At 39.6% G+C, this 14,137-nt stretch overlaps 1 pseudogene; it reads left to right on the plus strand.

The window, feature by feature from the left end:
• The first annotated feature begins 13,463 nt into the window (after nucleotides 1–13,463).
• On the plus strand, nucleotides 13,464–13,788 carry LOC116548981 (annotated as a pseudogene).
• The last annotated feature ends 349 nt before the right edge of the window (nucleotides 13,789–14,137 follow it).

The following is a 14,137-nucleotide window of genomic DNA, read 5'->3' on the forward strand; positions in this document are numbered from 1 at the left end:
GGGGAGAGAAGGGAGAAGAAGGGGGAGGAGAAGAAGGACAAGGAAAAAAGTGACCTTTTTTACTGAGATGGAAGGCCTGACATAAAGATGGCCTTGGATGTAGATAAGCTTGTTGATGTAGCTTGCAGTCAAGGTTTGGAGAGTTTGTCTTTGGCGCCCCACTTCCTCTATGAAATGCTAAATAAATTTGTCTTCTGAGTAGGGTGCTAGAAGAAAGTGATCAAAGCTTGAAATAGATATGGTGAGGAATGGGGAAAGGCGTCAATTCAGAACATAAGGCTAGACTTCCAGGCAGTATCAAGGGCCTGGCTGAGGCTGCAGACCCTGAATTTATAGCAGCTCCAGCCACCAAGCTTTTCTATGGACTCTGTGTTGGGTCTCCCCTGTGACCAAAACCTTCTTCTTCTTTATTGCTGTGAGAAACTCCATAGCATGTTGGCAAGTCCAGAAGTAACAGAAATTAGTCAGGAAACTTATCTATAGGGTTGTCTACAGCCTTTGCCCTTCAAGGCAGAGATACTCATAAAACTCAGTAGCCTCCAGGGCCTGGCTTCCTTGCCTCCCTTAGGGCTTTCCCAGAAGGCAATGCACCTGGACATATCCCAGAGAGAATGTCACAGCTTAGGACATTCTACTTGCTGGGTGACCGGATCATTACCTGCTTGACTTTGAGCCTCTTTTCCAAATGACTGTGACATCCATTCTAAAATTTATGTTGATACAAGAATAGAGATCGCCTAGCCTAGAATAATTATCCATTCAACAAAAATTGGCCATTAAAAAATGTAAGCAGCCTGGCCCATGTGTTCTCCATCTCTCCAAGAGCAGTCGGTGCTGCCACATTTGGCGCTTAGCTCCAAGTCCCTTTATGGTGGCTGTGTAAGGTCACAGAAAGCCATATACAAAAGGATCCCAGAGAAACTGAATCTGGTAATTTTGTACATCCATAGGGTTAAGAGCTGGAAAGAAACAGCTCTCAATTTTATTGGCTTGCTTCATTGAGGGGACAGCTACCTCTCTCAAATTGCATCTAATAGTTTCCTACTAAAATATTCATCAACCTCCTCTTGGCGGGGCATCGATTCCTATGCCTAGGATTCCAACAATTTGTAAAAAGTACTGCTGGAAGACGTACTGCTGGAGTATAATCCTTCATAGCCAGGAGTTAAGATTGCATTTGATTACTTAGGCGACAGAACTGGAAATATTATTCAGATCTCTAAAACAAACCTATGCCTCGTAAATGAGGGTGGTACCTGCAGGTTCTCTGATTCCAAAAGGCAAGAAAGGTGATAATAATGCTTATGGAAAATAAAACTACTACAATGAAATAATGTACAGAGGGTGTTGTTTAAGGAGAAGGTATCAGGGATTTCAGCCATCTCTCTCTCTCTCTCTCTCTCTCTCTCTCTCTCTCTCTCTCTCTCTGTCTTCTAGTGTGGGATGGGTTGGCTATACAGAAGATTATTCAGAGAAAACTCTGAAGCCCAAAAGCTGCCTTTCCCAGCAGATTCACCATGGACTTGGTGCTTACCCCAGAGCAGCATTTACAGCATCCCCACATTTACTGCAACTCTAGTTCGGAGCTGCCAGTAGGGGGTTAATATAAGCCCCAGTCGACACAATACTAGAGGCATTCACATATGAAGCCTACAGTTGCTGCATTGGCACATTTGGCCCACGTTTCCAAAGAGGCAGTAGCTGTTACTGCAGAGAGCACACTGCCTGCCACTGCTGGACCATTAGTATGGAAATGAGGCATGTGTGTGACAGGTGGCCTTACAACCAACACAATTAACTTTCTCCATTAGCTGACGCTCTGACAAAACAGATGCAGCATCAATAAGTACCCCCCTTCCCTACAGAAAAGGAACGACACATTGCAAACCCCATATTTATAAGGAGGAGCAGGATAATTTCTTCTGTACACACAAAGTGGACGGCACTGGAGTTTGCTTTTGTCTTCTTGAGATGGTTGTTTATTTTTTACATTTACCTTCTATTAATATTGCAGTGCCTCTGTGGGTTAATTAGGGCCCCTGAAGTTTTCAAAAAGGAAGTCATCACAGAAGAAGGAAGAGGAAAGTTGGGAAAACCAAACTGGAATTCTTTACTTTGGAAAGGACGGTGTTAACTGATGTAGCTGTCAAGGGAATGGAGCAGATTTCAGAGTTTTGCACTAGTTCTTACCAGAAGCATCAATACTAATTAGCAGAATCTTAGAACATGGAATGTTGAAGAACCATGTGGCTTAACAAGAAAGGTTGAAAGTAAAATGGAATACTATAATCTGGGTAAAGAAATTGCTTTCAGAAAATTTTCTCTGTATTTTACAAAGGACAACAAAGAGAAATCTAAGACTTGGGACTCCCTGGATTCTAGACTCATGATAATTACTTAGCAGTGATGTATAGTATATTTTTCTAATTATGTACACATCCTTTATTTTATTTTTTATTTTTTAAATTTTTTTAGATGGAGTCTCTCTCTGTTGCCCAGGCTGGAGTACAGTGGTACCATCTCAGCTCACTGCAACCTCTGCCTCTTCTGTTCAAGCAATTCTCCCGCCTCGGCCTTCTGAGTAGCTGGGATTACAGTCACCCACCACCACCAGGCTAATTTGTGTATATTTTTGGTAGAGACAGGCTTTCACCATGTTGGCCAGGCTGGTCTTGAACTCCTGACCTCAGGTGATCCGCCTGCCTTGGCCTCGTCCAGTGTTTTGAAGTGCCTTTGGATACAAAACTATATTTCAGCAGAAGCAATGAAACTCTGATAACTTTGTTGTCATTTCAAAAATAGAAATGTGAATATTTAATATTCATGGACCATTGCATATTACAAGGGAGAAATTCGTTCTCAAAAAATAGCCTATAAAAGATTTAAAATTTTCATTATAACATTCTTTTAGAAACTATGATATTTATTATCTTTCTTGTATTACCGATCCCACATGGACTAGATCAATCATCTAGAAAAAGTCTTGTTTACCCACCTCAATGAAAGGTCACTAATGTTTTCTGCTGTGTGGCTGAGGCGTCTTCATAGAAGCCTGAATATGAAAAATTTATCAAATGTCTCCTGGTAGAGGAGAAGCTCAGTCCTGCCCCTTGTTCTGATATTGAGAAAGGTCAAAAAGTGAACTTTGCCTTCCATTGTGAACTGCCATAGGCTCTCAGAACAAACAGACACTGATGGTTAAAGGGAAAGTGATGTGGATTGATTCAGGTTCTTAACCTCACTCACTATAGCCTCTTCAAGACTCAGTTCCATCACTTGTAAGATAGGAATAAAGTCACACCTTATAGGATGATTAAGAGGAAAAATTCTATGAGATGACGCATGCAAACTGATTGGTTCATTTCAAATGTTCAATGACTAGATAATTTTGAAGGAGGGGTGGGAGAGTCTCAGACACTACGCATTTCAAGTAGCCCCTCTTAGGCCAGGCAAGGTGACTCACACCTGCAATCCTAGCACTTTGGGAGGCTAAGGCAGACGGATCACCCCAGGTCAGGAGTTGAAAACCAGCCTGACCAACATGGAGAAACCCCATCTCTACTAAAAATACAAAATTAGCCGGCCATGGTGGCGCATGCATGTAATCCCAGCTACTCAGGAGGCTGAGGCAGGAGAATCACGTGAACCTGGGAGGTATAGGTTTCAGTGTGCCAAGATTGTGCCACTGCACTCCAGCCTGGGCAACAAGAGCGAAATTCCGTCTCAAAAACCAACAACAACAACAACAAAATAGCCATTCTTCCTCCACAGTAGAATTACCTGGGGAGCATTTTTAAATTGCCCTTATCTGGGTCTCCACAAATAGGTGAAATAATGATGTTAAGGAAGGGGGTCCAGATATCAGCATTAAAGAAAAAAGTCTTTCCCAAATTATTCTAATCTGCATTTAGGCTTGAGAAGCACTGCCTTAGGTGGTCTGAAATTTCTTTCCCTCTCTTTCCCATCCTCAGTCCAACAGCAACCATTTCCTACTCATTTTTCTCCTGCATCTTTTCATCGGCCTTATCCCAGCCAGCACCCCCACTTCAAGTCTCTCTCTGATAGCTGAACTGCTGCAATCCACAGCCTCCTCACTGGTGTTTTTAACCCTGAATATTCCATAATAATTATACACATTGCAAGATAAGTATTCCTAAAAGGTATCTTTGATCTCATTACAACCCCATTAACAAATATAAGTGGCTCACTGTTGCCTAACAACTATCGTCCAAACTAGAGATCCAAAAATATGATGGAAATATGCATGAATGCATTAGAAATTAGACACTGATCAGAGATCATACCGTGTGGGCTAAGGAAATGCAGAGCTTAATGTCCTTTTTCCGATCTCTCCTTGACTTTGGAAATCCAGTCCATCCTTTCCTGCCTAACTCCTCCACAATGCCATCCCTGCCATCATCACCCTTGGTTGGAACAGGAAGACCAGCCTTCCTGGTTTGCTCCATACTGAAGGTTTTCCTGGGACATAAAACTTCCAATGCTAAAACCAAGAAAACTCCAGGCAAGTAGCATGAGTTGGTTCCTCCAGGCTGAAATTCTATCAACCCAGTGCGATAACTTGCGGGTTGTGAACTTGTCACGGGAAGCACATAAGCATTGGCTCAATGGTCAACTGTCCTTGTTAGAGCACCTTCCTATATGAGTGATTAAGAGGTCAGCCTGGTGGACTTCTAAATGTTTTCCCACTCCAATGTTCTAGATATTTAAAAGGTCTGCAGTTGGAATTGAGAAATTATTCTGAAATACCCACTTAAATGGCAAAGCTTGGCGTGAAAGCTATTCAGTTACAGTTTTTTCAGCATTGTTCTGGACTTCCACATTTCCTTATCTATACAGAAATTCCTTTCCCTGGGCCCTCCATGGTTTGCTCGGAGGGATCTATATAATAGTGCTATTTTTTCTGATCTAGCATGTTATAAGCAAGGCAATGGAACCAAGAAATGGCATTGGTACCAAGGAAAGCAGGGACCCTTGGCCTATAGACAGTTTCACAAGCTACTGAGATTCACAATCACATAATGAAAGTGCACTGCTCATGACAAATATCTGCAAGTTAATGACAAAAGTCACTCAAGGCAAAACTGAATTCTCCAAATCTGCCCCGCTCTGGCAGAGTGTATTGTTATGGTGATAAGAAAGGCTCAGGCTGGAAAAGGATTACTACACGTTGCTTAGGGAAAGGGTATTTTTCTTGTCCTTCGTTTCCTTAAGTCCTGTTCAGAATGTCCACTTCTGAAATAGGCTGGAGGTCTCCTTTCCTTTAGCTCCTGTTCAGTAAGAAAAGTTTTACTTTTAACTTTTTAGTTTTTGCATATGTAATACTTTAACATAGTTCACTTATCAAAAATACAAAAAAAAAAAGCCTTGAAAACATGTTAAGTGAAAGAAACCAGATACAAAAGGTCACATCTTGTATGATCCATTTATATGAATTATCCAGAACAGATAAATCCACAGAGACAGAGTAAGACTGGGTGGTTGCCCAAAGCCGGGGGAGGGGTGAATAGGTTAATGAGTAAGGAGATTTATTTAGGTGGGATGAGAATGTCATGGAACTAGATAGAGATGGTGGTTCCACACACTGTGAACATACTGGATGCCACTGAATTGTTTACTTTAAAATGCTTAATTCTATATTATGTTAATTCCACCTCAATATATTATTTTTTAAATTAATAGAGTAAATATCTCTCTCCTTCATCTATTTACCAGCCACTCAGCCTCTTCTCTCCAGAGGAAATCAACGCACCCAATTTCTTGTGTTTCCTTTCAGAAATATTTTATGCATAATCAAACTAATTCTGATACATCTTCTCTGTCTTTCCTTTTACGCAAATAGTAGCATACAATGCAGAGTATTCTGTATGTGGTGATTTTGTTTGTTTGCTTACTTAATAATAAAGCTTGGAGCTCAATATTTAATAATCCCCTCACTTCTTTTTAACAGCTGCATGATATCCTAGCATAATGTGTGTGACATAATTTGCTTAACGGATTCCCCACTGCTGAACATTTAGACTATTTCCAACATTTACTATTCGAAACGACAAAGCAATGAGGAGCTCTGTGCACATCATTCTGTCCATGAGTAAGTCTATCTGTAGGATGAGTTCTTAGAGACAAACATACTGTTGGACGGGTATATGCACTTGTAATTTTGGCATATAAAATCAAACTGCCTGACAAAGTTTGTACCATTTATTCTCCCAGCAGTAACTTATAAGAATATCTGTTTTCTCACAATTACTGTCAAAACTGATCATTTTCTTTCGGACCAGAAATTTGCTAGAGCAATATAGAAGACAGTACATCCTTTAGTTTTCACAAACCCAGGCTTAGCTTAGCTTCTCTTTGCTTTGCTTCACTTTGCTTTGCCGGTAGACACACCCGAGGCTGGAGCCTTCCTCTCTCTCTCTTTCATTTTTTTTAAATGAATCCACATCCTAAATGGTTATTGCTTTGAAATCCAGATGGTTTGGTCAACCTTCCTGAATATCAAATTTGTGAAGAGTTTTTGTATGACTTTATTTTCTGGAAACAAAATTTTTAAGGACTGTTAGCCCTCTCTATAGCTATATTTCATATACCCAAATTCAACCAATCTTGGATCAAAAACATTTGAAAAAATAAAAATAAAACAGTAGAAGATAATGCAGTTTTTTAAAACAGCTATCTACATAGCATTTATATTATATTAAGTATTATACGTTATCTAGAAATGACTTAAAGTACGTGGGAGGATGTGTGTAGGTTTTACGCAACTACCACACCATTTTATATCAGGGACTTAAGCATCCGTAGATTTTGGTATCCATGGGAGATCCTGGAATCAATTTCCCAAGGATACCAAAGGGCAACTGTAATTGCCAATAAAAATAATTACAGATGTTAAGTTTTCAGTCTAGCAGTGGTTGCATAGTCTTATTAATACAGCAAACAGTCAAAACTTTCAGTCCTACACACAAACCTAATCCAATAAATATATATTAAGCACCTTCTTGTTTGCAAGTTTTTGTGTCATGTCCCAGGGATGATACACGAGGAACAGAACATAGTACAAAGCAGGAATATGAAACAGAACATGGCAAACAATCTAAGAGGAAAAATGATCTCAGAGAAAAATTATTCCACATTGATGACAGGGAGAGATATCCAGGTGAGATATTGAGTGTCATCACCCATGACACTCACGAGGGAGCCAATGGGTGAAGATGGGGAATGAGTGAACAAATTAATGACTTATTCCTAGAAAACATTTTATTGCCTTTTTGTTGACTTTATTTACAGTGATTAATTTTGTAATTTTTATTCCTGATTCTAATATCTAGGTTTTATCCAACATTCCTATTTGCTTCCTTCTCCTAAATGAGGGACTCGCAACATGTAAGTATTGATGAGATGACTTTAATTGAGACTAGAAAAGCTGATCTAGCTTCCCATTTATTAACTCACGATTAGGTAGACTCTTAAAACCCAACAGTCAGCTGTGACATTAGGACATTTCTGCTAAACATGATATGAAAGTCAGCATCTTTAAAACAGCCTTTAAAAATATTTTACTTTACAACATCGTAATCCTTGTGTTTCAAGAAATCACTGCATGCTTTCAGAAAATGTGCTAAAAAGCCTAAATAAGGATTGTGTCAAATGTTAGAGAGGGCTAAAAATGAGTGCAAAGGTTAAATAGCAAAGTGAATGGTGTTCTACAGAAAATTTCTGGAAATACAGGAGTCATAACAGGAATTTAGTTAAAAGTAAATGTAATTCTGGTTGGATTAAGTAAAGTTTGTTGAGTTTTAAAGCAAAATGCCAGTGTGCTCAGCACTGTTAATTTCTAGAGGTAAAAAAAATTCAAAGCCACTCATGATAGAAGATATTTATAGTCTTTAAATTCAAGAAAAACCCACTGGCATTAGGGACTTAACCTAACCTTATCAGACACCTTATACAGATAGAAAAATTGATATTGCAGAAAATCACTCCAACGATTGTATGTTTTGTTCATAGTTTAAAAGAAAAAAAAAGGACACAAATGTTTTATCCAACCAAAGCTTTTTCAAAAACAATTATTAACTAGAGGATTACATCTCCTGCCTCTAGAACATGTCATGTTTGAGATTACATAAATTTTTTTTGAGACAGAGTCTTCTCTGTCACCCAGGCTGGAGTGCAGTGGCACGATCTTGGCTCAATCCAACCTCCGCCTCCCGGGTTTAAGCAATTCTCCTGCCTCAGCTTCCCGTGTAGCTGGGACTACAGGCATCTGCCACCATGCCTGACTAATTTTTGTATTTTTAGTAGGTATAGGGTTTTACTATGTTGGCCAGGCTGGTCTCAAACTCCTGATCTCAGGTGATCTGCCTGCCTTGGCTTCCCAAAATGCTGGGATTACAGGCGTTAGCCACCATGCTTGACTGCGATTATATTTTAAATGTTCATTTCTGCAGATGCACAGGTGCTATGGCAGAGCAGTGACAGCAGAGGACCTGGATTTGGTGCTTCCACCAGCAGGGTGTCCTTCTCACCTGACAGCAAGAAGAGCTAGCATTTTGCCAGCACTGTTCTGCTTCCTTTCACATTTAGCAAACCTGGTCTACTTCTCTTTGGAGGCTGTATGCATGAATACCTTTCTTTTATTTTCTTCAAAGGGGGACTATGCCTACCTTTCCTCTAAGTCTACCATTTTTTTTAAGTTGTGTTAAAATATACATAACAAAATTTACTATCTTAACTATTTTAAGTATTTAATAGTGTTTAGTACATCTACATTGTTATGCAACCAATCTTCAGTGAGTTTCATCTTGTAAAACTGAAACTCTCTGCCCATTAAACAATATCTCAGCCCCTCCTCCTCCCACCCTGTGACAGTCACCCTACTAACTTTTGTTTCTATGAATTTGCTACTTTTTATTTCTATCAGTTGAACTGCTTTAGGTATCTCATACAGGTGAAATAATAAGGTCTTAATCTTTGTGTGACTGGTTTATTTCACTCAACATAATGTCCTCAAGCTTCATCTATGTTGTGGCATGTCAGAATGTCCTTCCTGCTTAATGCTGAAAAATACTCCATTGTATGTCTATACCGCATTTTGTCTACCTGTCCATCCAACAGTGAACACTTGCATTGCATCCATCTTTAGGCTATTGTGACTAACACTTCAATGAACATGGGTATGTTGAATCTATTCTTGACTTCAGGTTTGGCCATCCTCTTGAACATGTGTTTGTCCTTTGGTTATAGTAAACTTAAGAGTTTCTCCACTGTAGAAGGGGTAATGTTTCAGGGATTGGTGAGGACCAAACTCATATATCCATTTTATCTCCTTTGTGCCCTGATCCGATCTCCATGAGGACTGGCAGCACAGGATGGCAGTCAGTGTCTTCTCTGTTTCAGGACAAGTGGCCTGGGAGTCCGCAGTCCCTTCCCTTTTGTTTCTGTCTTCCCACTACCTGAGGGCTTCTCTCTTATTTCTGCACTAAGGGATCATGGGTTTAAATCTTAGAAAACAAACAGCTCTTCAGGAAAAATGTTCCTCTTCATACTGCTATTACACATTGTCCAAGTCTACAAAACATTTTGCATTTCGGCAACACCGACTTGGGCCTCACAACCATGTTAATGAGGGATTCCTCTCAATGGGTTGGTTGGCATAACTCAACTCTACCATTTTAACATGCATGACTCAATTACATAAGAGTTAGCTAATGAGCAATGGGGAAGAAGTTACAGGTTAAAACAAATGGTGCCTAAATGAATCAAGTGCCGCCTTTCAGATGCCCACCATTGAACAAAGACCTGGCAAGACATTTTCTCCACTGGGCATGAATCATCCAGATAAAAAGGGCAAACCAGGGCCACCTACGTTCAGAGATTGTACAGTATGACCTCGAGGCCCAACATCTACCAGAAGCTTCCTTGCAAAAGGCCAAACTCCAAAGAATAAAAGGGCTTACACATCAGCATTAAATAATTCTCTTAGAGATGCAAATTTCTAATTAGTTACTGTGGCAACTGTAGAGGCCTAGAAGTAAGCCCCTTACACAATGAACCTGAGAGTTTACTTTTTTGATTTACTGCAGGCCTGCAAGAAGCAAGGAGGAGGAAAATAAATATTGCTTTAACTGTGACAAGAGAATAAAGTACAACAAGTGAAGGGATTTCATCCTTTTGTTGAAATTCCTGCAGGTCTAAGAGTGACATTATACTTGACACACAGTCTTGCTGCAAAGAGAAGCCAAATTCTCAAAGGCTGATAAAATCATCATTATTATCAACCTGACCCACACACAGACTATGTGTTAACTTACACTGACATTTTTACTTCTTTAAAATGAATATGGTCTAAGACTGTTTCAAAACAGCATGAAGTGTTTTTGGTTTATTTTGTGTGATAGGTCTTTGTTCTTTTTAAAGTTGTATATGGTTCTCTAAACTTTTTATTTAATATGGAGAAAACAAAATCTATATGTTGCTGGGATACTTATTGGAGAGTAATCTATTTCCTGCTTATTGGAGAGTAGTTTATTCTCAAACTTTGAGTAATACATAAAAAGAAAGGACAAGTATTCACAAGAAAGTCTATAGAATATTAATTTTTATAAAGAGAGTTTATCTTCAGTTTATAAAGAGAAAGTTTGTCCCAGTACAATTGTTTTCTTAATTTTAGGACTAATTATTTAAATTAAAATTAACAGATAAACATATAAATGTTTTCCTCCATCTTTCCAGAAGCAAAAAAGAAAAGGATTATTGTTAACGAACTTCAGTAATATTTTCTCTGTAGAATATATTACTTTCATCTATCTTCTTTCCTAAATGTTGCAGGTCAAATTTAGAGTCCTAATAGTCGCTCAGGAATCTAAGTAAAACACTGCAATCTTCTGAATATGTTTGTTTGGATTGTGAACTCCTGTAAATAAGTAACTAACTGAAATACTAAATGGACTGAGAGAGCGTCAGGTTTAGATCACTTAAAGGAAACAAGGAAAGGGAATCCTGCATGGCTTTTAAACATCTCACTAACACTCGATGTTCCCCTCCTCTCCTTCCTGCACACAAAAGTTCACCCTGTTACCGTCTCACTGGTTCTTCCCAAGCTCCAAACCTTTCCACCCTTGTTCCTCATCAAACTTTGTCTGGTGTCTCACTCTTTTGGTATCTTACTCTGTGCTTGAATATTCTAACTTACACTTTTGTGTTAAGGGAAGGATAATGGCTTAGTGATTAATCCTCAGATTAGATATTTAGTGTTTAATAGGAGTTTCTAGATACACAGAAGCTTAACCCAAAGAAGTCACTTTATTTATATAGAACAGGAACAGTCACATACTTGGTTCATGACACATTCTTGTCATTAGTCCATGCAAGGCTCTCTTTTATTGTTTTTATTGAATAGTTGAGTAATGACCATGAATCTACCATCCAGCATGGAACTAGAATTTTGCCAAAAACTTCTATGTACTACCAATGTCGTTCTCTGTCCTATCCTCCTCTCTTCTCAAACCATGTCAATCACTATCCTCAATCTTGTTGGGTGATTGTAATACTCTTATCACATCTATATGTATTCCTAAAAAGTATATATATATATATATATTTTTTTTTTTTTTTGAGACGGAGTTTCACTCATGTTACCCAGGCTGGAGTGCAATGGCGCGATCTCGGCTCACCGCAACCTCTGCCTCCTGGGTTCAGGCAATTCTCCTGCCTCAGCCTCCTGAGTAGCTGGGATTACAGGCACGCACCACCATGCCCAGCTAATTTTTTGTATTTTTAGTAGAGACGGGGTTTCACTATGTTGACCAGGATGGTCTCGATCTCTTGACCTCGTGATCCACCCGCCTCGGCCTCCCAAAGTGCTGGGATTACAGGCTTGAGCCACCGCGCCCGGCCTGTTTTTTTTTTTTTTAACTTTACAACTCCATATGTCATCTCTAGAAACCTATGTTCCCATTCAGTGTTATCTTGCTAAGATTTATACATAATACCACAATGCTGTAATACACTCATTCATTCATTTGGCTTATCTAATATTATGCTGTATAAATATGCCGCATCAATTTGTATAAACTATTTGCTACTATAAAAAATGCCAAAAACCTTTTCTACACATTTCCAGGTGTGCATGATACCTTAGTGGGATAGGAAATGCCAAGTCCAAAGATATGTCATTTGTTTTTACAAAATAACTTTACAAATTAATGGCAAAAGCTTTCCAAATTGCCTGTGCAATTTACACTCTCATGAGCAACACGAGCAAGATTTATATCTTACATCCACTCCACCATTAGATATTGCCAGATTTGTTTTCCTTGCAAAATAAATTTAGTATGAGAAACTATAATGTTAGCTAACTACATTACCAAAATGGGATTGCTCCTCCACAATTTAAAGATGTAGATCAAGTAAGTGCAATGCTTGTTTGCTCGTAGCAGGAGATATGAGGCACAACTGCTGATTCTCTGTCTTAGAGGGATTATCCCAGCAAATCCAAGATCCCTGGACCACTGAAATTAAATGTATTATATTATGAATCAGTCCTTGAAGCTTCATTGGATTTATCTTCTATTCTGTAACACTTTACTAGGATATATCTGGCATTTGCCACTTTCTTCTTCACAGGTCCAATTTGCAGTATGTCATCAGTGTAATGCCCTAACATAACATTATGTGGACTGTGAAGGATTGGGGGCCTTGAAGACTATATCCTGATGGCAAGCAGGAGAATTAACTGCCCTGGAAAAACAGAGTGAACATGTACTGCTGCCATTGTCAGAGAAAGGCCAACTTTTTTTGATCCTCCCTGCTGATAGAATAAAAAATAATGCATATAACAGATCAATATGCTGTGTTGATCTGTTGCTATAAAGATACCACATTCGTAATAGCATTTGCATTGTACCCTTCGAAAATCAGACAGATCATAGCAAACGATCATAGCAATCCACTGTCATTTGCTATGATCTATCTGATTTTTGAAGGGGACAGAGTGACTACCAGCTTTCCTTGACTTGTAGTTGCGTCATTCCAATCTCTGCCTTTGTAATCACGTTGCCTCTTCCTTTTACGTGTGTAATCTGAAGTGCTGCCTAAAAGTGGCTGGTAAGCTGGAAAATACTGAGCACTATATAAATGAAAGCTTGCTATTATTATAGATATTTGGTGCTCAGGATATAGCAGTTAGGCAGGCAGTAAAAAAGATCAGCCCTCATGTTCACATTCTAGTTGGAGAAATAATTATAAGCAGATAAGTAAAGAAATCTATACTGTAAAAGATCGGCTGGGCACAGTGGCTCACACCTGTAATCCCAGGACTTTGAGAGACCAAGGTGGGCGGATCACCTGAGGTCAGGAGTTGGAGACCAGCCTGGCCAACATGGTGAAACCATATCTCTACTAAAAATATAAAACTTGGGAAGATGGCGAGCCTGAGGCGGACAATGGCGGAGCTGGGTGAAGCCGATGAAGCGGAATTGCAGCACTTGGTGGCTGCTGAAGGCGCAGCTCACCACACAGGTACGTCACTTCATGGAGCTATGTTGGGATAAATGTGTGGAGAAGCCAGGGAGTCGCCTAGATTCTCATATGAAAAATTGTCTCTCCAGCTGCGTAGACATCACTCTTGCCATCACCAGTCAATTTGCCCAGATTGTACAGAAAGCAGGGCAGTGGGCCATCCCCTGGGAGAATGACAGAAGCAGAGGACTTGTTATTAAGCAGACTGAAGGGCCAATAGGGGAAGGTTGTCAGCCCACTGTCAGATGAGCGTCAGGCTGTTATCAAGTCTGCTGGTGCTGAAAAGTAAAAGATGAAATGCAAAAAAAAAATAAAACATAAAATTAGCCGGGCCTGGTGGTACATGCCTGTAATCCCAGCTATGCTTGAACCCAGGAGGCGAAGGTTGCATTGAGCTGCGATCACGCCACTGCACTCCAGCCTGGGTGACAGAGTGAAACTCTACCTCACAAAAAAAAAAAAAAAAAAAAAAAGAGGAAAGTGAAGCAGAGGAGATGAGTATGAATAGAGAAGGTGGAGGGAAGTGCTGCTTAGTGAAGAGTTTTCATGGAAGACCTCTCTGCAAGGTGACTTTGGAACAAACTGGGAATGCAGCCAT

This window comes from Sapajus apella, unplaced genomic scaffold, assembly GCF_009761245.1.
Source record: "Sapajus apella isolate SASKATOON/1434 unplaced genomic scaffold, GSC_monkey_1.0 scaffold6, whole genome shotgun sequence".
Taxonomy (NCBI): domain Eukaryota; kingdom Metazoa; phylum Chordata; class Mammalia; order Primates; family Cebidae; genus Sapajus; species Sapajus apella.